The sequence below is a fragment of the Anomaloglossus baeobatrachus genome, chromosome 9, assembly GCF_048569485.1.
Source record: "Anomaloglossus baeobatrachus isolate aAnoBae1 chromosome 9, aAnoBae1.hap1, whole genome shotgun sequence".
Taxonomy (NCBI): domain Eukaryota; kingdom Metazoa; phylum Chordata; class Amphibia; order Anura; family Aromobatidae; genus Anomaloglossus; species Anomaloglossus baeobatrachus.
Window position 1 is genome coordinate 226,719,880 of NC_134361.1, and position 26,984 is coordinate 226,746,863.

At 44.2% G+C, this 26,984-nt stretch overlaps 1 protein-coding gene and 1 long non-coding RNA gene across 2 annotated transcripts in view; both read left to right on the top strand.

Moving 5' to 3' along the window:
- The window catches only part of KCNT1 (potassium sodium-activated channel subfamily T member 1), a 324,059-nt gene that overhangs the window by 144,429 nt on the left and 152,646 nt on the right, over positions 1 to 26,984 (top strand).
- The window catches only part of LOC142251667 (uncharacterized), a 28,136-nt gene continuing 13,558 nt past the window's right edge, over positions 12,407 to 26,984 (top strand). Inside the window, exon 1 of the long non-coding RNA XR_012725323.1 lies at positions 12,407 to 12,432. This is a non-coding gene — a long non-coding RNA (uncharacterized LOC142251667). The remainder of the gene's footprint in view (positions 12,433 to 26,984) is intronic.

Consider the following 26,984-nt stretch of genomic DNA (forward strand, 5'->3'; position numbering starts at 1 on the left):
CTTGTCTGTAGGTTTTTCCATCCACAGTTTGGCAGACCTACCGAGTGCACCACAGTACATAGAATGCAGGTGGGGGGAGGAGGGGGATGCAGCTGCAGCTTCTTGCTGATGTTTCTCTTGTCTGTAGGGTTTTTCCTTCCACACAGGACATAGAATGCAGGTGGGGTGGAGGAGGGGGATGCAGCTGCAGCTTCTCACTGATGTTTCTCTTGTCTATAGGGTTTTTCCTTCCACAGTTTGGACAGGCCTGCCCAGCGCACCGCAGTACATAGAATGCAGGTAGGGGGGAGGAGGGGGATGCAACTGCAGCTTCTCGATGACGTTTCTCTTGTTTGTAGGGTTTTTCCTTCCAAATTTGGACAGGCCTGCCCACTGCACCACATTACATAGAATGCAGGTGGAGGGGATGAGGGGGATGCAGCTGCAGCTCCTCACTGATGTTTCTCTTGTCTATAGGGTTTTTCCTTCCACAGTATGAATAGGCCTGCCCAGTGCACCGCAGTAGATAGAATGCAGGTGGGGAGAGGGGATGCAGCTGTAGTTGAGGAGGGGGATGCAGCAGCAGGTGAGGGGGGAAGGGTGATGCAGGTGGGAAGGAGGATGCAGCCGCAGGTGAGGAGGGGATGCAGGGGGGAGGGGGATGCAGCTGTAGGTGAGGGGGGAAGGGGGATGCAGCTGCAGGTGAGGGGGGAAGGGGGATGCAGCTGCAGGTGGGAAGGGGGATGCAGCTGCAGTTTCTCACTCTGAGAAATACTATTTAAAACGAGATTAGTGGAACATTTTGACTAGATGCGGTAACATGACAGTCCAATATTTCTGCCAATAATGGAAGACGTAGAAAAAAATAAGTGATTGGAAAGTGGGAGATCTCGTTATAACACATTATGGCGCCATAGAGGGTTCCCTGCCCCCAGCGTGAATGTGCAGGAGATTTGGCAGACTGTCCGCTATACGTCCTCCTGGTATAAGACGGCCGCTTTGCCGTAATTTCTGTGCAGCTCTGAACAGCGCAGGTTATTACTAATTGTTATTAATGGCATTCTAATTAGCCTCAGTAATGAGTTTATCCTGCGCTGTCCTAGGTCACCACATTCCCATCATATTCCCACTATACGGTCCAAATAATACTGCCAAACTGTGCCGAAGAATAATACACCATTATTTAGCAGCAGCGTTTCTCCGCAGTGTGAAACAGTATAATCCATGGCATGGTGGTCTAAGTGATTAATGGGTGCATCCCTGGTGGTAGAGTGGTTAGTATCGCTGTCATTTTTGAGCACCTTCTGACCCAATTTCCTGATGTTGTCTGTTACTTCCTGACATTGGCACATGTAACCGCTGCAGACAATCATTGTTTGAGGCAAGTCACTTATATGTCCATAGATTAGCTGAGCAGTCATTTTTTAGGTAGAGACCAGCGAGGAGACCTAGCTACGGGGAGCGGTGTTGGATATGTGTGAGCATTACTTGTTTTTTTATTTCTAAAGTGGACAATCCCTTTAAAGAGGACCTGTCACTTGCACTAAATATGTACAAATTTTCACCTGGTGTAAATGCCGCCGTTGTCCTGAATCCGGCGCTGTTTTTCTTTTGTTCCTACGCCTCTCCAATCCTGAGATACCGCTTCCTCTGCACTGTATATAAATCTAATCTTAGCCAAGTGGGCATGGTCCTCATCAAAACCACTCCCACGTGGCAAAATAAAAAGACCAGGGAAGAAGCGGCCATATCTCAGGAATGGAGAGGAGCAGGAAGAAATTAAATACATCGCCGGATTCAGGAGAACAGCGCCATTTACACCAGGTAAAAACAAAATACATATTTTTGGCAAGTGACTGATCCTTTTTAAGTGAAAGGTTTCAGGCTGCCTGTAGCCACCACTGGAGGGAGCTCACGGCAATTGGATTTATTAGCCACCATAGAAGTCAATAGGAGCTCTATGGGTACAAATGGCCCCTAGAGTCAGCGTAAGTAGGTGGGCATTTGACCCCGTAATATCCATTCGCTGTCAGGATGCTTTATGAAACTATGAATGGCATCTAGTGGGTTAAAAAAAACCTAATATAAATTACTAGGAACGTACTAATGCTTAAAAATTACAATATCAAAATGGAAGCAAAGTCACCAACGTCAGATATGGGATTCGAGGGAAGGTCACAGCTTTCACCTTGTCTATTAACCCCTTCAGGCTCTTGTTGCTAAGGCGACTGTAGATGTTTATGTACTACATGGTAATTGAAGGGGCTTTTTCTTTACATGAATTGTTTGACATCCGTACTGTATTTCATATATTGTCTGTATGTGTATGCGGTGTATTAAAGGGCAATTCTTCTATTACATGAATAGTCTCATGAAAAAAAGGGGAGATTTAGACAAAACCCATGTGCTGCTTATAGCAACCAATCACAGCTCAGGTTTCATGTCACATTCTGCCTTTGAGAAATGAAAGCTGTGCTGTGATTGGTTGCTATGGGCGACGTAGATAGGATTTCTTTTAGACAGTGTTATCAATCTGTCCCGTTGTCTATTAGTGTGTATATAGTGCTTGGTAGATAAAGGGGGACACTGCTCACATTTTGGCACCATGGTGATCACATACTGTATACATGTCATATGTTTTGATATTTAGTCTCACACGTCTGACATTCATGGTCTGAGTCTACAGCGTGATCCCGAGACTGACCGTAGTCGTATATGAAGCTTGTCTAGACCCCGCCCCCATATATACTGTACACAGCTGAGTATAGTATACGGCATGGGTGCCAGTAATGGCGCCCCCAGTGTCTGATGACTGGGGGTCCCTGATTGGAGCATGTCCACCATGGACGCTACCACTTTACTTGAGGTCTACAGGACTTCCGGATATGGTAGAGTACAATACACTGCCATCAACATCAGTCCTGTAAACCCTAAGCGCTCATAAGCCTCCCCGTATCCACATGGCGGACATGGCACCCCCATTATTTTATTGCTTCAGACACACCCCCTATCCACAGGATATCAGTTTTGTTAAAACTCTCTTAAGGCTTCCATGTACTGAAAGCAAGCACAGATCCTAGGAACAGAAAGCGAAAGTCGCAGAGCTTTTTACCGTACAATAAAAGACCAAAAATCCCCGGTATTCCCATCTCCAGTAACCTATACCAATATGTAGTAGGTGTAATAATAACAATATTAGCAAATACCTCCAATTAGAAATGTAGTATAGTTCTCCTGATTAGCTTTGTCAGTTACCTCATGTGCAGGGCATTGCAGCAGCTTAAGTATCCATAGTTATGACCACTATCCAAATATTTAGTAGGTATAATAATATTAGCAAATACCTCCAATTAGAAATGTGGTATAGTTCTCCTGATTTAGCTACAGTGCTGGCCAAAAGTATTGGCACCCCTGCAATTCTGTCAGATAATACGCAGTTTCTTCCTGAAAATGATTGCAATCACAGATTCTTTGGTATTATTATCTTAATTAATTTTGCTTGCAATGAAAAAACATAAAAGGGAATGAAACAAAAACCAAATCATTGATCATTTCCCACAAAACTCCAAAAATTGGCCAGACAAAAGTATTGGCACCCTTAGACTAATACTTGGTTGCACAACCTTTAGCCGAAATAACTGCGCACAACCGCTTCCGATAACCATCAATGAGTTTCTTACAATGCTCTGCTGGAATTTTAGACCATTCTTCTTTGGCAAACTGCTCCAGGTCCCTGAGATTTGAAGGGGGCCTTCTCCAAACTGCCATTGTGAGATCTCTCCACAGGTGTTCTATGGGGTTCAGGTCTGGACTCATTGCTGGCCACTTTAGTAGTCTCCAGTGCTTTCTATCAAACCATTTTCTAGTGCTTTTTGAAGTGTGTTTTGGGTCATTGTCCTGCTGGAAGACCCATGACCTCTGAGGGAGACCCGGCTTTCTCACACTGGGCCCTACATTATGCTGCAAAATTTGTTGGTAGTCTTCAGACTTTATAATGCCATGCACACGGTCAAGCAGTCCAGTGCCAGAGGCAGCAAAGCAACCCCCAAAACATCAAGGAACCTCCGCCATGTTTGACTGTAGGGACCGTGCTCTTTTCTTTGAATGCCTCTTTTTTTTCCTGTAAACTCTATGTTGATGGCTTTTCCCAAAAAGCTCTACTTTTGTCTCATCTGACCACAGAACATTCTTCCAAAACGTTTTAGGCTTTCTCAGGTAAGTTTTGGCAAACTCCAGCCTGGCTTTTTTATGTCTCGGGGTAAGAAGTGGGGTCTTCCTGGGTATCCTACCATACAGTCCCTTTTCATTCAGACGCTGACGGATAGTTCGGGGTGACACTGTTGTACCCTCGGACTGCAGGGCAGCTTGAACTTGTTTGGATGTTAGTCGAGGTTCTTTATCCACCATCCGCACAATCTTGCGTTGAAATCTCTCCTCAATCTTTCTTTTCCTTCCACATCTAGGGAGGTTAGCCACAGTGCCATGGGCTTTACACTTCTTGATGACACTGCGCACCGTAGACACAGGAGCTTTCAGGTGTTTGGAGATGGACTTGTAGCCTTGAGATTGCTCATGCTTCCTCACAATCTGGATTCTCAAGTCCTCAGACAGTTCTTTGGTCTTCTTTCTTTTCTCCACGCCTGTTAGGTGCCACAGGTAAGTTACAGGCGCTGTTAATTACACAAATTACAGAAGCATCACAGGATTCACACAGTGCCAATACGTTTGTCCACCCCCCTTTTTAAGTTTGGTGTGGAATTATATCCAAATTGGCTTTATGACATTTTTTTTTTCTTTTCATTGAAGACAAATTGAATTTGTGATTGCAATAATTTTCAAGAAGAAACTGAGTATTATCTGACAGAATTGCAGGGGTGCTAATACTTTTGGCCAGCACTGTATGTCTCTTTCCTCATGTGCAGGGCATTGCAGCATAGGTATCCATGGTTATGACCACAAGCAATTAACTGTCACATTATGACTGGTCATAACCATGGATACCTAAGCTGCTGCAATGCCCTGCACATGAGGTAAATGATGTACCTAATCAGGTGAAGTATACTACATTTCTAACTAGAGGGATTTGCTATTCTTATTATTATTATTACACCTACTAGAATTTATGATAGGAGCTTGTAAATCGGAATATATCTTTTAAGGCATAGAGCCCATTAGGTTCATCGTGACGAATACGACTTATTGCATTACTGCCAGAAGCTATATCCTGCGCAGAGGACACAACCACCTGCTGATGGGGGAGGGGGTCTCCGCTGCAGACAATCTCTTTCTAAATTTCCACATTAAGACAAATTAAGGCGAGAGGCTTCTTTAATTACCTTGTGATTATCACTGAAAATAACATTTGGTTATGGAGACTTACAAGATAATCATCTGATAGGAGCACCAAGATGGCAGCAAAGGCATTCAGCAATCAAACCAGTGGCTCTTTGTGATCGTATCAAGGCGGTGGGCAAAGGATGCCAAACTGGCTCCCCAACAGAATCATGCCTCTTAAATGCTGCTGGTTAGCTCCAGTCGCTGCTGGAGGATGCAGGTGCTGGCTGTATGACACAGCTGGTATCTGCTCCATTTGGAGTGGATGTGTACCGCCCCGGGGCTTGGCCGGCTGCTGAGCCGCTCGGATCCGTGCTCGTCGGTGGATGACTCGAGCTTACCACGGACCCGGGGTTCCCACCTCCTCTCTGTAAGGAGGGGGGGAGTTAGGATGTTGGTGGGAGTCGCTGCTTTGGCGCTATGCACGCAGGTGGGGTGGTGGTGTTGGGGATCGAGAGTTCATGACGCCACCCACGGGGCTGTGGTGAATGGATGGACACCACCGCTGCCGTTGACTAGGCTCCCAGGGACGATGTTACGCAGCTTGGTGTTAACCCCTCCGTGGTAGGGGTGATCGTCCCGGGGCCCGAGGGGTCGCTGTAAATTGCTGTTGTAGGTCAGTGTTGGTGCGGTGCTCGGCCCGAGGGCACTGGTGTACTCACTATTACAAGTACGCTGGAGTCTCTTGTAAACCAAACAAGATGGTGGACGGTGCCCGCAGCCAGCTGCGTTTCTCCCCTTTTCTCGGGCTGGTGGTTGCCTCCTTTCTCCTGCACCTTTTGTGTATGTGTTCGACTGCCTACGCTTCAGCGACGGTAGTCCGCTCCCCAGCTGACTGTGTGCTAAGGAACCCGTTTCCCTGCAGACGCTGGCCCTTTGGATCTATATGCCTTGGCGGTGGCTTCCTATCCTTGTTGGGTGGGCTGTTGTCTTCAGTCAGGCCTTGCATGGGAAGGGACCTCAAGTCCAGTCCTCAATCAGTTTATTCGACTCGGCCCAGTAGCTTCTGGGCCTCGTACTGGGTCTGAGTATTCCTCCTGGTGCTCTGGTTTCCAATCGGTTCCCCGGTTCGGCACCGGCGGGCCACCGCCCGTCCTCGGTCCCTACGGTTCCACCGGCTGTAATCCCAGCTCCTGCAGGCGGCCACCACCGTCTGCCTCCTGGCCACAGAGTGTCCGGACTATGACCCGGACACCTGGCAGACGTTCTCTTCTCCTCTCTCACTCTCCCTACTCCTCTCTTTCCTTTCCTCTCTCAACTCACTGACTGACTGACGTGCTTTCCCACCTCAGGCCATCCGAACTCCTCGGTGGGCGTGGCCAACCGCCTGGTTCCGCCCACCTGGTGTGTACGTCAGAACCTGAGAGGGGTGACTCAGGGTTCTAGGTTGGCTGATAGGCCCCTGCACAACAACCTTCCCCTAAAAAAGGGTACTAACTGTGACTACCTGGCTAGTCCAGGGCGTCACAGATGCAGCTCCTGAGCCTGCTCCATGAGTGATATATATATATAATTTTCCCCAGACTGGGTAACAGGCTAGAGATGGACTTGACGGGTGGTCACCTATAGGCTGGGACGCATCCAATCCACTAGTCAGAGACCTGGGAGGAAGAGGGGCTAGTCAGTGGAGTGGACGGACGATGGACATCTTGTCAGTTGAATAGTAACCAGACACCAAGTCAGTCAGACAAGTTGTCGGGAAAGTGTGAAGTGACTACTGAGTAAAGAGGAGTACAGTCGCTGGGAGAGTACGTACCAGTACTCACAGGACCGAGCACCGGCGGGGCACAGGGCCCTAGTTCAGGAAGACACTTCAGGCTCACCTGCCCGGTGAAGGGACCATCAAGGACCTTACTGACATTAGTGTCTGGGGCACAGCAGCAAAGAGGGAACCTGGGAACGGGGACAGAGGTCCAACCCAAGAGAGGTTCAAGCTGCCTGCCGTATGGGCCAGAACGGAGACAACAGGAGGTGACCCCAAAACGCTCCAGGTCACGGGGACCCACCAACTACTACATGGTGCATGGAAGTAAAGCTCACCAGTTCACTACACCGGCACTGGGACCAAGGGAATACCGGCTTAGTAAAGACCAGCATGAACCGGGGTAGTAGCAACGCCAAACCTGTGAGTAAAGCACAAGTTAAACCGCAGCCCCTGTGTTGTCTGAATTCTTCCTACACCTTCTCACCTACAGACTACAACCACCATCATCCTCCCCTGGGGCCTAGCTCTACTTGCGGAGGGCCTCACACCTAAGCTGCCCAATACCACCAGCCCCAGCAGTGAGAGACTGTGCAGCGGCGGCTTTCCTCATATACCGCAAGTGGCGTCACGAAAAACATTCTATTTTTATTTTTCCCTTGTACAAATCCCCTTTTTAGCAACCCCCGAGGATCACGGAACCGGGCAACGGCCACCCAGTGAAATATCCCAGTAATATACAGCCCGGGACCGAGTACCCCAAAGCCCTGGGGTGCGTCATATACACTATATATCATGGTGATGTGTATAATACACATTGAATCCTAGTTAAAGCGACATTGTTATGCTTAGTTTAGGGGGTCTCGAAACGCGTCTGCTCGTAGGTCGCCTTCAGTCCGGAGTTCGCTCTCACTTGTTCAATACGGGCAGGAAGAAATTAGTCTTGACCACATTGGTCAGAGGACAGAAGACCATCAGACTCATAAACTGGCATGTCCTCCACAAGACACTGGACCAAAGAGATCAGGGGGCTTGGGGCTCCCTATGGGTTCAGATGTAAATGGACCACCACTATGCCCTACCAGAGGGAACAATATCTAACACTGCACTATAGGAAGGATTTTTTGGGCCCCCTTAAACTCTCTCCTCCGCACCCCCTATAGTGAGGCCCCTGGATATGGTGCTTCAAAGACCATGAGGAACAGATGAGGTGGTTCTGAGGGGGTCCAGCTGCTCACATACACCGGTGTATGGCCCGGGGCCCCGGCATGGCCTCTCATCCAGTGCGTCATGTGCACGGCGGGCTACTTGGCTCCTGGCAAGATGAATACAGATCAGATCAATGTTTCTCTGATCCCTGAGACATGAGGAGTCTCTGACGGAGGAATATATTACATTATCATATACAGTCATGGCCGAAAGTGTCGGCACCCTGAAAATTACTCCCGAAAATTAAGTATTTCTCCTAGAAAATTATTTAAATTATATTTTATTAAGTTGTAATTAAGTTTTGTTATAGATGTGTTTATTTCCTTTGTGTGTATTGGAACAACACAAAAAAATGAGGGGAAAAAAGGACAAATTGGACATAATATACACCCAATGGGGTGCTGTGATAAAAAGAATTTTAGTTCTGAAATACTTTACATAATTAGATGTTAAATTTTTTTATTTTATTTTAAATCCACCTGAGATATGGGCTTTTATTATTTGTAATTCTTATGGCTGGAATGTGGCTCATAGATCCTCTGGGGCGTGTCTCACTGGTCCTCTGGGGCGTGTCTCACTGGTCCTCTAGGGCGTGTCTCACTGTTCCTATGGAATGTCTCACTGTTCCTCTGGGGCGTGTCTCACTGGTCCTCTGGGGCGTGTCTCACAGATCTTCTGGAGGTGCGACTCACAGATCTTCTGGGCTCATGGCTCACAGATCTTCTGGGGGCATGGTTCACTGATTCTCTGGGGGTGCGGCTCTCTGATACTTTGGAGGCGCGGCTCAATGATCCTCTGGGGCGCAGCTCACATCCTCAGGGGCGTGTCTTTAGTCTGCTCTGCATAATTACCCCGATAGGCACTGCCCCTGCTTAAACAGCATAAAAAGTACGGCCGATATTTCAGTAACCGTATGGAGGATTAAAAAAAAAAAACAAAAAAAAGAAACTTATTACTGTTCCTCTGTAACGTGTCTCACTGGTCCTCTGGGGTGTGTCTCACTGGTCCTCTGGGGTGTGTCTCACTGGTCCTCTGGGGGTACGGCTCACTGGTCCTCTGGGGGTACGGCTCACTGGTCCTCTGGGGGTACGGCTCACTGGTCCTCTGGGGGTACGGCTCACTGGTCCTCTGGGGGTACGGCTCACTGGTCCTCTGGGGGTACGGCTCACTGGTCCTCTGGGGGTACGGCTCACTGGTCCTCTGGGGGTACGGCTCACTGGTCCTCTGGGGGTACGGCTCACTGGTCCTCAGGGACGCGGCTTGCAGATCCTCAGGGGCGTGTCTTTAGTCTGCTCTGCATAATTACCCTGATAGGCACTGCCCCTGCTTAAACAGCATAAAAAGTAAGGCCAATATCTCTGTACCGTATGGAGGATTAAAAAAAAAAATGTATTACTCAGGGGAGCAACTGGAATAAAATAAGAGCGAAACCTGACCATTTTTGACCCGGTGACAGTTCACTTTAAAAGGGTATCATAGACCATTATTGCTGCGACCATGGAACAGCAGGGGTTGGGGGACCACGAGGTGGAGACCACCATGTATCAGACTCTTATTGCATACCCTGTTATTAGTGATCACTTTACATTGACTCATTTGGAGAAATCTTCCTAGGATAAACATCCAACTGACATTGGAAAATGCAGGGTGTATACGGGGGCTTAGTAATTTCCCTAATTCCATAATTTCGGGGTTCCCCTTTAACCACTTCCAAACGCTATAGTCCATCTGACATTGAGTATCAGTGTAAGGAGCGGGCCCAGAAGCTGAGCCTGCACCAAACCAGGAGGGCTTGGTGAGCACATTCACCTCTCTATGTGACACAAGGAGTGACAAGTGGGGCGTACTCAAGACCCCTGTCACCGCCATATTGCTCCTTCCATCAAGCTCAGCTTGTGGTCGGGCTTCATAGCAGTTTCCCTATCAGATAATCGCAGACTCAAGTCCTCTTGGGGGTACTGAAAAATAAAGAAAAAATTGAGGGGAAAAAAAAAGTAAAAAAAATATTAAAGTAAAAAAAAACGTTTGTTTTTTTTTAAAAAGTAAAAAAGAAAAGAACAAAAAAGTTTAAAAAAAAATAAAAAACGAAAAAAAAAATTAAAATAATAAAGTAAAAATAAAAGTGAAATGAAATCACCCCAATTTTTTCCAAAAAACATAAATAAACCTATTTGGTATCGCTGTACAAGTTTGATCTATTAAAAACCTAAACTTATTTAACCTGGTTTTCAATCACTTTTACACCTCAAAAAGGCTATAAAACACAATCAAAAGCAGTATCAATAAAAAAAAAAAACCAAGCTCCATGGATAGAATAAAAAACGTTGCTACGCTATTTTTTTTTTTTAGGTCTATTTTTTCAATAGATATTGCCATAATCGTACCAACATCAAGAATCGTATTAATGGTCATTTTTTTTACCACTGGAAATTGCTATAAAAACCCATTCCAGTAGACCACTGCGCAACCAGCTCTGTCCTCACCTATTGTACCATCACCCATTCCCTGTAGACTGTGAGCCCTCGCGGGCAGGGTCCTCTCTCCTCCTGTACCAGTCTGTTATGTACTGTTAATGACTGTTGTACGTATACCCTTTCACTTGTAAAGCGCCATGGAATAAATGGCGCTATAATAATAAATAATAATAATAATAATAATAATAATAATAATTTTTTTGTTTAAAGTCCATTACATGGTATAATAAAAACGCTATGGCTTTTGGAGAGGGGGAGGTAAAAAGTGCACATAAAAAAGTAACATAAAACAATAACAAAAACAACATAAAAAAACAACATAAACACAACACCATAAAAAAACACAAACATAACAAAAAAACAACACAAAAAAACACTAAAACAACATGAAAACACAAAAAAAGCATAAAAGAATAGCACAAAAAAAATAAAAGAATAACAAACATAAAAAAACAACATAACCACACCATAAAAAACACAAACATAACAAAAAACAACATAAAAAAACAACAAACACAAGAAAACCCACAACATAACACAACAAAAAACAACAAAAAATAAAACACACAAAAAACAACATAAAACAAAAATACAAAAACATCATTAAAAAACACAACATAAAAAAACACAAAAAAACAACATAATAATAACAATAAGGACACAAAAAATAACACAAAAAACAATAAAACAATAATACAAAAACGAAAAAAAAAAACAAACACAAAAAACATAAAAAATCAACATAAAAAACACCAAAAAAACACCATAAAAACACAAAAAAATAAAGCAAAAAAATAAAACATGAAAAACAACAAAAATACAAAAACATCATTAAAAAACACAAAACATAAAAAAAAACAATAACAAAAAACACAAAAAATAAAATTAAAATAACACAAAAAAACACAAAATAAAACAAATACAAAAACGAAAAAAAACATAACACAAAAAACAAACACAAAAAAACCCATAAAACAAACAGAAAAAACACCATAAAAACACAAAAAACCCCATAAAACAACAAAAAAAAACACAAAAAAAACAACAAAAACATCATTAAAAAACACAAAACATAAAAAAACCCAAAATCAAACAATAACACAAAAAAACATTAAAAAAACATAAAACAAAAAATCCACAAAAAACAACATAAAAAGAAAAAAAAAACGTAAAAATGTCTGAGTGGTGTAAGGGTTAAATGGTGAGTACTATATGCGGCTAGTAACCAGGTGCAGGAATTTGCATGAGGACATAGATGTGTTTACAGGGAGGAGGAGGAGGAGGAGGCTGCGGATGGACGGAGGCATCTCTGAGATACAGGATTGTGTGCAGCATCTCGGAGGATGTGCGGCGCCTCCATCACTGGATCTCGGACTCTCTTGCCCCTTCGCCACTGAGCAAATGCATTTCCCCACTCCGGCGCTGTGTGCTGAAATCCACGGAGAGAGGAGGAATGTACCATTTGTTGGCGGGGAGCAGGGACGAAGTATAAAATAAGGAGGTACCAGCCGCAGCACAGACCATGCAGCATGATCACTGTGCATGAGAGTTAGAGACGGGAGGAAGCGCACACTCCGCCGAGAAGATGGCAAGAGCCAAGATGAAGAATTCTCCCTCCGAGATCAGCACCGCGTCCAAAATCGTCCCACCAATTACAAGGGAAGACCTGAACGGAGTCAGCCCCCTGCTACCGGCTCGAATTATGGGGTCCCTGACCAGTGATGCCGGGCAGAGGTAGCTATCCTATCCATTTGGTGCATGGCGGTGGTGGGGGGTGCATGTGGGCACGTATACGGGTATGCTATGCATGGATGCCGGCTGACGCCTGTAGTGCAGCATCTCAGGATTTCATTAGCGGGAATGTCTGATCACCGGAACATATATACATGAGTGGAGGATGGGGAGAGTAGTAGATGGAGGATGGGGAGAGTAGTAGATGGAGGATGGGGAGAGTAGTAGATGGATGCCCCTGTCCCCCGCGGATCCTGTGCCCGCGTTGTTGCAGGATTGGTGCTGCAGTGCTCGTTACTTCAGCAGGTTGTGTTTACACGGCTCAGGTCACATGGTGTAAATAAGTGGCGCCCCATGAAGTTTGTACACACTGGCGGATAGCGCCAACATAACAACGCGGCGGACCATAACCGTGGCGCCCGGATTTAAAGAGTTAATTGCATCTAGTCGCATCAGCTTCCATTCAATGACCGCAATCCCCTCGCGTCCGGAAAGCAATTTTTAATATTTTTTTTCCAGGTCCCCATTATGTGTCTGCAAAATTGCCATAATTAACTCTTTAGGATTCGACGCTAGAACACCTGCAAAATCTGGGATAATTTAATGACAGCCGTCCCCGTGCCCGTGTCCTAGGGGCGCCCCAATGCAATTTTTAAGTTTATATTTTCCACCTCAGTTCAAAATGTAAAACGTTTCCCAGGTCCCCATTATGTGTCTGCAAAACTACCTTAATTAACTCTTTAGGATCTAACTATAGAACGCAAAATCTGGGCTGATCCAAAAAGCAAAATTTGGGTAATTGGCTTCCATTCACTGACAGCAATTCACTCGCCCGTATCCTAGGGGCGCTCGGAATGCATTTCTGATTTTTTTTTTTTTTTTCCAGCTCAGTTCAAAATGCAAATCGTTTCCGGGTCCCCATTATGTGTCTTCAAAATTGCCTTTATTAACTCTTTAGGATCCAACTACAGAACGCAAAATCTGAGATGATCCAAAAAGCAAAATTTGGGTAATTGACTTCCATTCACTGACAGCAATTCACTCGCCCGTTTCCTAGGGGCGTCCGAAATGCATTTTTCATTTTTTTTTCCAGCTCAGTTCAAAATGTGAAATATTTCCAGGTCCCCATTATGTGTCTGCAAACTTGCCTTCTATTCACTGACAGCAATCTTCTCGCCCATTTCCTAGGGGCGCCCGGAATACAATTTTTTTTCTTTTCCAGCTCAGTTCAAAATGTAAAACGTTTCCGGGTCCCCATTATGTGTCTGCAAACTTGCCTTAATTAATGCTTTAGGATCCAACTACAGAACGCAAAATCTGGGATGATCCAAAAAGCTAAATTTGGGTAATTGACTTCCATTCACTGACAGCAATCCCTGTGCCCATCTCCTAGGGGTGCCCGTAATGCAATTTATAAAAAAAAATTCCAGCGCAGTTCACAATGCAAATTGTTTCCAGATCCCCATTATGTGTCTGCAAAATTGCCTTCCATTCACTGACAGCAATCCCCTCGCCCGTTTCCTAGGGTCGTCCTAAATGCAATTTTTTATTTATTATTGTTCAGTTCAAAATGTAAAATGTTTCCAGATCCCCCATTATGTGTCTGCAAAATTACCTTAATTAACTCTTTAGGATCCAACTATAGAACACAAAATCTGGGATGATCCAAAAAGCAAAATTTGGGTAATTGGCTTCCATTCACTGACAGCAATCCCCTCGCCCGTTTCCTAGGGTCGTCCTAAATGTAATTTTTTATTATTTTCCAGTTCAGTTCAAATTGTAAAACATTTCCAGGTCCCCATTATGTGTCTGCAAAATTTCCTTAATTAACTCTTTAGGATCCAACTGTAGAACATATAATCCAGGATGATTTAAGGATCCAAAAAGAAAAATTTGGGTAATTGGAGCAAAACCAAAAACCTTTACTTGGAGGGACATTGATGGGAACGATAATGAAGGCCCCCGGAGTTTTCGGCTCTCGTGGCCACCTGCGGGAGGTTTTGGCCCGGAGTGAAACATTTTTTCAAAACAGCAGGCGAGCGCGGATCAGGAGGTTACATTGTGCCCGATCCCCCGCTGGTGACTTTGTAATCTTACCGCAGGATTGCATAATCTGTGCGGGGTCCGGATTTGTTCCATATACATAGACTTTTTATTTTCTTTGGGCATGATGGAGGTGATAGTGTCCCCATAGGTCACAGATGAGTTGTATTTGGGATTTAGTAGTGTTACCAAACCCAAGAGGTGGCACTGGAGAACCACAACTCCCAGCAGTGAGCATCCCGTGGATGGATCTAGGGCTCCCCCAAAGCTCTATTTTCGGCATTAGTCACCAGTTTTTAAAAGGGTTCCCCCAATCTGGTAAGGTCATCAGCCACCAAATCCGGTGGTGGCGCCCTATGAAATATAACTGAAAGGTAGTGGCCCAGTGGGCCTGTGCCTAACCTTAACCACCAATCCACTTTCGACATTAGCCACCAGTTTTTAAAAGGGTTCCCTCATCGCTTTCCAATCTGGTATGGTCATCAGCCACCAAATCCGGTGGTGGCGCTCTATGAAATATAACTGAAAGGTAGTGGCCCAGTGGGCCTGTGCCTAACCTTCATGGCACCTTAGCTGATAAATACCAACAATCCACTTTCGACATTAGTCACCAGTTTTTAAAAGGGTTCCCCCATCGCTTTCCAATCTGGTATGGTCACCAGCCACCAAATCCGGTGGTGGCGCCCTATGAAATATAACTTAAAGGTAGTGGCCCAGTGGGCCTGTGCCTAACCTTCACCACCAATCCACTTTCGACATTAGCCACCAGTTTTTAAAAGGGTTCCCCTATCGCTTTCCAATCTGGTATGGTCATCAGCCACCAAATCCGGTGGTGGCGCCCTATGAAATATAACCTAAAGGTAGTGGCCCAGTGGGCCTGTGCCTAACCTTCATGGCACCTTAGCTGATAAATACCAACAATCCACTTTCGACATTAGCCACCAGTTTTTAAAAGGGTTCCCCCATCGCTTTCCAATCTGGTAAGGTCATTAGCCACCTAATCCGGTGATGGTGCCCTATGAAATATAACTTAAAGGTAGTGGCCCTGTGGGCCTGTGCCTAACCTTCATGGCACCTTAGCTGATAAATACCAACAATCCACTTTCGACATTAGCCACCAGTTTTTAAAAGGGTTCCCCCATCGCTTTCCAGTCTGGTAAGGTCATCATCAGCCACCACATATAATATAACTTTAAAGATAATGGCCCCAAAAAGAATTGTTGGGCCTATGCCAAACCTTCATGGCACCTGCGCTAATAAATACCAACAATCCTCTTTAACCATCAGACTCCAGTTTGTAGGAGGGTCCTGATCGATGGTTAGGTTGTCATCGGCCAACACATAAATGGCAGTGGCCACACAAAAAAAAAAGTTAGGACCCAAATCTATTAGCCAGAGGGGGCTACCAAGAGCGTTTCCCACGCTGGAGGACCCTGTAGATCCGGCAGTGTACAGCTTCCCTATTCATTTTACAGGGACATGATGTAATACTTTGTTTGCCCTGCGGGGTTGCTGTAGAGAAACTGAGCACTTGCTGTCCGGTTCATCCGCTAATTACAGCTGATCGCTGAAGGTTTTAAGCTTTTAGGTTTTAGTATAGCTTTCCTGATTAGCTATGTCTCTTACCTCATGTGCACAGCTTAGGCATCCTCATATGGTGAGTAAGTAGCTGCTTGTGGTCAGAATCATGGATATCTAAGCTTTAATGCCCTGCACATGAGGTAAGAGACATAGAAATGGAGTATAGTTCTTCTGATTAGCGATGTCTCTTATCTTAAGTGCAGGGCATTGCAGCTTAGGTATCCATAGTTATGACCATGAGCAACTAACTAATTGTAAACATAGGAGTGGTCATAACAATGGATATCTAATCTACTGCAATGCCCTGCACATGAGGTGAGAGACATAGAAATGGAGTATAGTTCTTCTAATTAGCTATGTCTCTTACCTCATGTTCAGGGCATGGCAGCTTAGGCATCCTCCTATAGTTAGTAATTAGTTGCTTGTGGTTGTAACCATGGATGTGTAAGCTACAATGCCCTGCACATGAGGTAAGAGACATAGAAATGTAGTATAGTTCTGTTGACTAGCTATGTGTCTTATCTCATGTGCAGGGCATTGTAGCTTAGATATCCATGGTTACAACCACAACTACTGTAATTACTCACTATATGAGGATATCTAAGCTGCCATGCCCTGCACATGAGGTAAGAGACATAGAAATGTAATATAGCTCTCCTGATTAGCTATGTCTCTTACCTCATGTGCAGATCATTGCAGCTTAGGCATCCTCATATAGTGAGTATTTAGTTGCCTGTGTCGGAACCATGGATATCTAAGCTGCCATGCCCTGCACATGAGGTAAGGAGACATAGAAATGTAGTATAGTTCTCCTGATAAGCTATGTCTCTTACCTCATGTGCAGATCATTGCAGCTTAGGCATCCTCATATAGTGAGTAATTAGTTGCTTGTGGTTGTAACCATGGATATTTAAGCTGCAATGCCCTGCACATGAGGTAAGAGACATAGCTAATCAGGAGAACTATACTACATTTCTAATTGGAGGTATTTGCTAATATTCTTATTATTACACCTACTACATATTGGGATAGGATCCTTTTAAAGGATCAGTCCTAACAAATATTTGCAATATAAAAATTGACCAATGGAGAAGAGGGGCGCTGTTTCTATTTTATGTACAATCCCTTTTAATTTTCACACTTGTACCTTAGTGCAAATAAATCATTCATGAACTGCAAAATACCTGGAGCGCAAGCGACATTCACATTACCTATATCCAATATTAATGGAGCGCAAACAAGTTTAATAACAGGTTAATTTTACTTTTCAGATTGGCACTGGATGAGTGCTTGGTTCCAAAAACTGTATCACACCCGCCCAGTCCTATTCACTTCAATGGAGTAGCGCTGCAGTACCACTTGCAACCTACAGGCAAAGGTGGCGCTGTTTCTAAAAATGTTTGCCTATAGCCATGTTTGCCTTTAGAGGTCATCATAACTGTTCTGCACTCACGACCACCCCAGGAATCAGCACAAGAAGTCTCCAAAAAGCCCCTCAATATTCACTAACTTTCCTGGGAGTCCAGGGGGCGGCCCTTCATCCAGGAGCCTGTTTGAAAGTATGATCTAAGGAGAGCCACTCCTTCCCCAAAAGTCAACCAAAATACAGACTCTGGCCCCCAGACGCTTTTTTTTATATTTTTGTCTTGTCAGTCTTCAAAATGGAGCACATGGTTCCTGAATTTTGCACACAATAAAAAATGCATTTTTTTATATTTAATCAGTTTTTTTTTCTAGCTTTTGTCATGTCACAAATCCTTTAAAAAAACATAAAAAAATTAGGCCGAATTGGCATCTGCTCCCCAAAAATGTGACATTTTTGTAAAAGTCACATTTCTTGAATCTGTCAAAGACACCTGGGTAAGAAAAGTTAAAAAGGAAAAGTAAAAACCGGAAAAAAAACAAAAACTAAAAAGTGACAAAAAACTTAGAGTAAGGAGCTCGTACTAAAACCACTAAAAAAAGGAGCAAATTATTGCCAAAAACTGGAGAAATAGCAAAGATGAAATGGGCCTGTGGAGGATATTTTTTTTTTAATTTCTTTTTAGCAGATTTTATTCAAAATCCTTCTTAAAACTCTTGGGAAAATTGATCTAAGGCTATGTGCACTTGTGGCAGATTTTTTTCTGCACAAAAAAAGCATGATTTGGCAGGAATAAAACTGCTGAAAAGGTGTGTTTTCATTCATTTCTTTCATACTTTTTTCATTCTTTTTTATGCTTTTTTCCATGTTTGTTTCATGCTCTTTTATTTTTATGTCTTTTCATGCTTCTTTTCATGCTCTTTTCATACTTTTTTATGCTTCTTTTCATGCCTTTTTCTCATGCCTTTGTTATGCTTTTTTTATGCTCTTTTCGAGCTTTTTTTCATGTTTTTTCTTTCATGCTCTTTTATTTTTGTCTTTTCATGCTTCTTTTCATGCTCTTTTCATACTTTTTTATGCTTCTTTTCATGCCTTTTTCATGGCTTTTTCTCATGCTTTTGTTATGCTTTTTTTATGCTCTTTTCGAGCTTTTTTTCATGTTTTTTCTTTCATGCTCTTCTCATGCTTTACTTATCTACTGAGATAAGGAAAATGCCGGAAAAAAAAAGCAGAATGACATGCTGCTTCTTTTATCAGCAACAAAATCTGCAAGTAAAAAAGAAGCAATGTGTGCACACCATTTCAGGATTCTCATAGACTGTGCTGGGATGTTTTTTTCCTTGCAGTATTGATTAAAATCTGCAAGGAAAAATTATCTTTTTTTATCACTTTACTGTTTATATGAAGAGAGGTTTTTTTTCTCCAAAATCCTCCTCTAAACTGTCAATTTAAGGTTTTGTTTTTTTAATTTATTTTTTTTTTTAAGAAGTTTTGAAAAATGGCCGGTGGGCAATAAAAAAAGTCTTCAAACTAAGCACTGTCCAATCGGAAGGCTGCAAAAAAAAAAAGATTTTCAAAATTTTTCAAAAACTCTCTAAATGTTCTCCAGAAGCAGAAAAAACCCTTAAAAATAAGCTTTGCTTCAAGTTGTTTCCTCTCAAAAGCCTCATGTGAACATGGCCAAAATGAACCCAAACCAAAACTCACACCTTGCCAGTGCGTCTATATCATTAGCGGTAAAGTGTGTGTGTGTGTGTGTGTGTGTGTGTGTGTGTGTAGGGGCTGTACTATAGCGCAGTACACATGAGAGCCATGTGTCTCCACAACTTCCATACTGTCTCAGCGGACATCACTGTCTCCTTTTTATAGCTTAGTTTTATTTATTCAGTGTTACCATGGTAACCTCTCTTTTTTTGGTCTGAACCAGATTGGTCTTGGCCTACCTATGATAATGGGCGCCGGCCCAGTTTATAGCTATAAATATGGTTGGGGTTTGATACCACATCCGGTTTAGTGAGTGTAATGTTGTGGTGGTTCCTTGGGGCAGCCAAAACAGGTCTGACCCTCCCATGTAGGCCTCAACCAGGCCCCTGAGGGCGTCCTGAGGTCCTATTTGCCATCAGTACTAGATTTGCCGGGATTGTCTTGCTTTGTTTTATAAACCATCTGGGCAAATTTGGGGTTTATCAGCGCCCCCTAAGGGGTAATACAAGGGGCGATTATTATGGGATGTTCACATGGGGCATAGTTATTATTGGAGACCTTTCTGCAAAGGTCCCATTCATCTGACCTGGGTTGATTTTGTGGAAAGCACTTGACTTTTGGGAAGTCCATTCTGATGAAGGGGGTGGTAATCTGCCGATTGTGAATACAACGTTATGGTATGTGGTATATCCATGATGATTGTAGTCACAGCCCGGTACTGAGGGCAGTAGCCTGGTCCTTGGGGTGCTCTTCATTCCTGGCACTTGTAGGAATGTTGCTTAAGGCAGCCCCCGTCCTGTCCCTGATGGTTGCTGGAGGTGCTCCCCTATTTCTGACACCTGTTGGAGGTGCTCCCCCACTTCTGATGCTTTTTTAAGGGGTTAGTTTATCCCTGACACTTGTTGGACTTGCTCTTAATTCCCTGATACCTGATAAAGGTGTCACCCATCCATCATCATTTTTGTGCCCCCCATCTCTGATGTTTGCCGGAGATGCCCACCCATCCAAGAGTCTTGATGGAGGTGCCCCACATCTTTGGTGCTTTATGGAGGTGCCCCCCCATCCCTGATCCTTGCTGGAGTTGTCCCTATAACTCATGCTTTCTAGATGTGCCGCCATCTCTAATGCTTTGTGGATGATGCCACCCCATGCCTAATGCTTGTTGATGACGCCCCCATGCCTAATGCTTGTTGATGACGCCCCCATCCCTAATGCTTGTTGATGACGCCCCCATCCCTAATGCTTGTTGATGACGCCCCCATCCCTAATGGTTGCTGATGATGCCCCCATCCCTAATGGTTGCTGATGATGCCCCCATCCCGAATGCTTGTTGATGATGCCCCCATCCCTAATGGTTGCTGATGATGCCCCCATCCCTAATGGTTGCTGATGATGCCCCCATCCCTAATGCTTGTTGATGACGCCCCCATCCCCAATGCTTGTTGATGATGCCCCCATCCCTAATGGTTGCTGATGATGCCCCCATCCCTAATGGTTGCTGATGATGCCCCCATCCCTAATGCTTGTTGATGACGCCCCCATCCCTAATGATTGTTGATGACTCCCTTCATCCCTGATGCTCATTGAGTCTGAAGCTGACATTTGACGTAGAGTAATCCACCAGTTGGCAGCCAACAAAAACTATAAGGTTATAATAGTTGGGAACCAACCCCATAACTTTATGGTTTCTGGCATTTTGAAAGCCTAAAGTAAGAGGTTCATGTCTCCATCTGGAACAAAATATATAGTAATTCTCCATTTTTTTATGTCCCCATGAACCTGGGCTGGTTCCTCAGGAGTCATTTCGGACTTGGTGTCATGTTAGCCCTCACCTTGTCCCTTCTCTGGTCCAAGAGCTGATTTTCCTCCGAAGCTGAATCTCCATGATTTCTAAAATGTAATAAATTGTTATTACCGCCTGCTCTCAATGCACCAGAACAGGCGATTTTGCCAAAGCAGGAGGGTTTCATATTGGATTTTGCCATAAACCCTCTACGGTGATATTGATCAGATATCATGATACCTTTTGGATGCACCGTAATTCATTCCAACACTGTTCACATGGAAACCGGAGCACAGATCAGGCCGACTGGTCCGGAGTTTCCATGTCAATGAGGGAAGCACTAATAGGAGTGTCTATCAATATTAACCTCTAGAAGACCACGTGTAGATTCAAGGTTAGATGAAAACTGAGGATTGTTTCCCAAAACAGCTCAGCTCCCCTACACAGGTTGCCCATATTCACTTCAACAGGACTGGTCTGTAATACCAGACATAACCAGTTAGACTGGTGTGGCGCTGTCTCTAGAGAAAAGCAGCCATGTTTTTTGGGATGTGGAAGACCCAAAGGTTGGAGAACCAAACCATTGGCCTGGAGCATTAAAGCAAGAGCATCCATAGAGGCTGAGGGAACAAACCTTAGGTGGCTACATAGCCTGAGACCCCATACCAATGGCCTGCATCATTAAACCAAGAGCATTCATAGAGGCTGAGGGAACAAACCTTAGGTGGATACACAGACTGAGACCCCAAAACAATGGCCTGCATCATTAAACCAAGAGCATCCATAGAGGCTGAGGGAATAAACCTTAGGTGGCTACATAGCCTGAGACCCCAAAACAATGGCCTGCATCATTAAACCAAGAGCATCCATAGAGGCTGAGGGAATAAACCTTAGGTGGCTACACAGACTGAGACCCTAAACCAATGGCCTGGTACTTCAACCCAACAGAATCCATAGAGGCTGAGGGGATAAACCTTAGGTTGATACACCGACTGAGACCCCAAACCAATGGCCTGGAACATCAAGCCAAGAGCATCCATAGAGGTTGAGGGAACAAACCTTAGATGGCTACACAGACTGCGACCCCAAACCAATGGCCTGGAACATCAAGCCAAGAGCATCCATAGAGGTTGAGGGAACAAACCTTAGATGGCTACACAGACTGCGACCCCAAACCAATGGCCTGGAACATCAAGCCAAGAGCATCCATAGAGGTTGAGGGAACAAACCTTAGATGGCTACACAGACTGCGACCCCAATCCAATGGCCTGGAACATCAAGCCAAGAGCATCCATAGAGATTGAGGGAACAAACCTTAGATTGCTACACAGACTGAGGTGCCAAACCAATGGCTTCTGATGGGATAAGGTAGAAAATGAATTTTTTGTAAAATGCGTTCATGTAAAAACTGTGGAGCCATGGACTTCACGGTATAACACAAGCGGATGTGGTAATATAAAATACCCTGACGTTCTAACACCTAGGAGAACATATCTGACACCATAATCACAGCCCCGCCGCTCGTGCCCCTCGTACAGTTACTGTGTTTTCCTGACATCTTGTTAGTTTATTACCATCTCCGATTGTTCTTTTCTTCGTTTGCAGTTGGTGGGCGGCTTCTAAACTCAGATTTCAGGCCTTCACTACAAATAGACTGCACATAAGGGGGATCGATGCAGAAGTTAAAGGAGACCTGCACCCGAGTGTTTGAGCTTTAATAAAACCCTATGAAGTTAAATAAAGGGGCTGAGAATAATCCTCTTTTGGCCAGAGGGGAGATCAGCTACACTAGATCTCTCTGGGGGTCCCTTCTTGTCCATACGTTTTGTGGACATCTCATTGATTTCAATGGAAATTGTCAAGCTTGGTTTCCCATGGTTCGAGGTACCATTTGAGCTGATCACTGAGGATCGCACTATTTCTAAATAATTTTTTACAACAATCCAGTCACCCAGACGGGAATACCCCTTTAACTATAATGGGGGCCATTTGCTTTTAATTAAGGTGTCCGGCATTTGGCAGATACCCCAATGGAAGCTAAACAGACCTCATTATAGATAAAGGGATATGTATGACAGTTTTTATGTCTGTCATCCGACAAATAGTTTTCCAAAAAACTGATGGTGGTTCTGGTGCTGTATCCCTGTAATTTATGGTAGTTCTAGTGCTATATTGCTGTACTGATGGTGATTCTGGTGCCTTATCCCTGTACTTTATGGTGGTTCTAGTGCCATGTTGCTGTACTGATGGTGCTTATGATGACGTTTTCATCTACTGATGGTTGTTTTTGTGTCATATTATTGTACTAATAGTGGTTCTGATGATGTATTCATGTAATTATGGTTGTTCTGGTACTGTATTTATGTACTGATAATGGTTCTGGTTGATGTTTTCATGTAGTGATGGTTGTTTTGGTGCTATATTCATGTATTACTGATGGCTCTAATGATGTATTCATATAGTGCTGATGGTTCTAGTGCTGTATTCATCACCAGAATCATCATCCGTACATGAATATGAAACCAAAATAATCATCAGTACATATATAGAACACAAGAGCTAACAATGGTACACAAATAAAGCACTAGAACCATAATAGACCCATAATCATTAAATAAATAGGTCACTAGAACCACCATCAGTACATGAATACAGCACATCAGTACATTATTGCATCAACAGAACCTCATCTTTTGGCGAAGGGGGACATCAGTTACAATAGATTTCTTCCCTGGGGGTCCATGCATTTTGTAAACCTCTCATTAATTTCAGTTGAAACTGTCATGCTCAATTTTTCCCTGTCAAGGCACTGCATCAGAATTGCACACTTCTTACCAGGTACCATTTAATAATAATAATAATAATAATTAATTCAGCTGATTGCTGAGGATCCCTGCAGCAGAACATCCGTAATCATCTCGATTTATAATTTTTGCAACAATCCGGTCACACATGGCATCCCCAAACCAAACATGGGTCAATAACATCTAGCTGAACCTTGCAAGGTTATGAACGTGCCACAATATGGATTCTAATATTGTACGAGTATTTATCTACTAATCCAGTATTTCTTGGGTCTCGGGCTATGAGTTTTTGTTAGGAGGTATTTGGAGCAGAAAGTCTCCAGATATTTCTGCTCCAAAAACTCAACAAAAGGACTGTACATACCCTCCCACCTACCAGAGTCACATTTTACTTCTACGACTTCAGGTCTAGAGTCCCTTTATAGTCTTCTCAGCTGTCATCAGGGTCAGGACAAGGTCTTTTAGTGTCCTAGGAAGCTGATGGTGCCCCCCCCCACCATGAATCCTCCTCCCTCCAAGTAAAGGAATGGGTCAGAGGCTAAGCGAAACGCACCCCCAATCCATCCGATGGGTCAGGTAACAAGCTTGGACAACCACTTCCACTAGAATTGTTACCTTTTTCACCAAAAAATACCAGCAAACGTGATGTACTTTAGGGGTGAGGATCAACAGGAGTGCGTTTTCAAAGTTATATCATTCATTGTTTGGAAATCATGTAAACAATATAAGGGATAAATGGTGATCTCCATCCATCACATCCCATGCTATATTATAATATCAGACCCAAGGACATTCATGGAAACTAATATAACTTAAAGTGATATTTCCAAGATCCTAAAGATCATTTCCCAATATGTAGTAGGTGTAAGAATATTGGCAAATGGTGGTTCTGGTGCTGTATTTATGTACTACTGACAGCTCTGGTGATGTCGTCATGTAGTGATGATATGTCTGGTTCTGTATTCATCATCAGTACATGAATATGAAACCAAAATCAATATCAGAACATAAATAGAATACAAGAGCCATCAGTGGTACATAAATACAGCACCAGAATAATAATAGACACATAATCAGTAAATAGGTCACTAGAACCACTGTCAGTACATGAATGCTACACCAGAATCACCATTAATACATTAATACATCACCAGAACTTCAATCAATAATACATGAATACATCAGAAGAACCACCGTTGGTAAATAAATACAACACCAGTACCATAATCAATACATGAATAAGTCACCAGAACCAACATCCGTACCATAAGCATCACCAGAATCTCAATCAGTGCTTGAATACATCACTGTTAGTAAAAGAAAAAATAGTACAACACAACCATCATCAGTACCTCTCGTAATGTTCTGAAAGCCAGCCCCAGTATATGTCCCCACAGCCAGCCCCTCGTAAATGTCCCCACAGCCAGCCCCTCGTAAATGTCCCCACAGCCAGCCCCTCGTAAATGTCCCCACAGCCAGCCCCTCGTAAATGTCCCCACAGCCATCCCCTCGTAAATGTCCCCACAGCCAGCCCCTCGTAAATGTCCCCACAGCCATCCCCTCGTAAATGTCCCCACAGCCATCCCCTCGTAAATGTCCCCACAGCCATCCCCTCGTAAATGTCCCCACAGCCAGCCCCTCGTAAATGTCCCCACAGCCAGCCCATCGTAAATGTCCCCACAGCCAGCCCCTCGTAAATGTCCCCACAGCCAGCCCCTCGTAAATGTCCCCACAGCCAGCCCCTTGTAAATGTCCCCACAGCCAGCCCCTCGTAAATGTCCCCACAGCCAGCCCCTAATTGTAGTGTCCCCCACTGATTAGTAAGTGCAGCTCCATCTCCTCTTCTATCCTCTACAGCAGGGGGCACTGGATGGCGCTATGACATCACTGCATCGCGCCATCCAACTTCCCTGCATGCACTGACTCCAACAGGATGCAGACCAGAAGTAGCCTGCATTCTGCTGGAGTTCACTGTATTTGCATGTAATAGAACACAATTAAGTGCAGGGAGGGAGATGGGTCAGCCGGAGGAAGGTGCCGGGCTGCCGCAGGCATTCGATATTGTCAACCCTCCACCCCCAATGCGCCCCCCCACCACCCCTGCGGAGGTAGTAGGTAGCACCCTATGCAGGTGCCTATCCTGCTTACCCGTCGTCCTGTCCCTGGTCATCAGTATTCAGCTCGTGCAGACGGCAGCGATCCTTCATTGATTTGTCCTCAAACTTTCAGGAGCAGAAATATTTAGGAGACATTGATTTTCTCCTGGAGAATTCGGATATATAAAGTACGGTCGTATAACTTTATGATTTGATGTTCTCTGTATCTCAGGAGCTTTTTGTCTCACCACAGATCCCGACTCAGATCAGATGTTTTACCCTTAGACCTTCTAATAGGTCAACATCGTACTCTGGTCTTGCCAGGTGACCATCATTTAAAGGGGTTGTCCCCTACTTTTACATTGATGGCCTATCCTTAGATAGGTCATCAATGTCTGATCGGCCAAGGTCCAACACTCAGCACGTTTAGTGACGTTCTACTAGGCCGTCGGATCAGATTGTGATTCGTGATGCAAGAGACTGAGAAAACAGAGCAGAGAAAGTCAACAGAGACAAAAAAAAATGGAGCAGAGTAGTGATACGCCATACTGAGCCGGTGAGAAGATCCTTGTAGGACCAAGTTGTGTTGTGGATCCAAGTGATCCAGAAAAACTTTACAGTCTGGTGGAGTCGGCGCAGGATGTAGAGACCCGAAAATGGATCCAAGTATGGAGACACTCCTCCACAAAGGGAAAGTACCAAAGATATCCAAGTGATGACCTCTCCTAAGGATAGGCCATCAAAGTTAAAGTAGTGGATTGTGCTTTTCGGTGGTGGGACTTGTTGGTTGATCTGTTTATGAGACAGAACTTGGATATCTTTGGTGCTTACTCTTTGTGGTGGAGTGACTCCATACTTAGATCCAAAAATGGATCCATGTCCAGCACCTACTCCATCAGACTGTACAATTCATCTGGATCACTTGGGTCAACACCACAACTTGGTCCTACATGAATCTTCTCACCGGCTCAGCATAGTGTACCACTACTCTGCTCCGTTTTTGGAGTCTCAGTTGACTTTCTCTGCTCAGTTTTCTCACTCTCTTGCATCACGACCCACTTTCCGATCCGACGGCCTAGTAGAACGTCATCAAATGCACCAAACCACCTTTCTCCAAGAAAGGCCACCTTGTCCGCAACTGTTTGATACTCCGGAAAGAAATTTGTCCTTTTCCAGAAGCT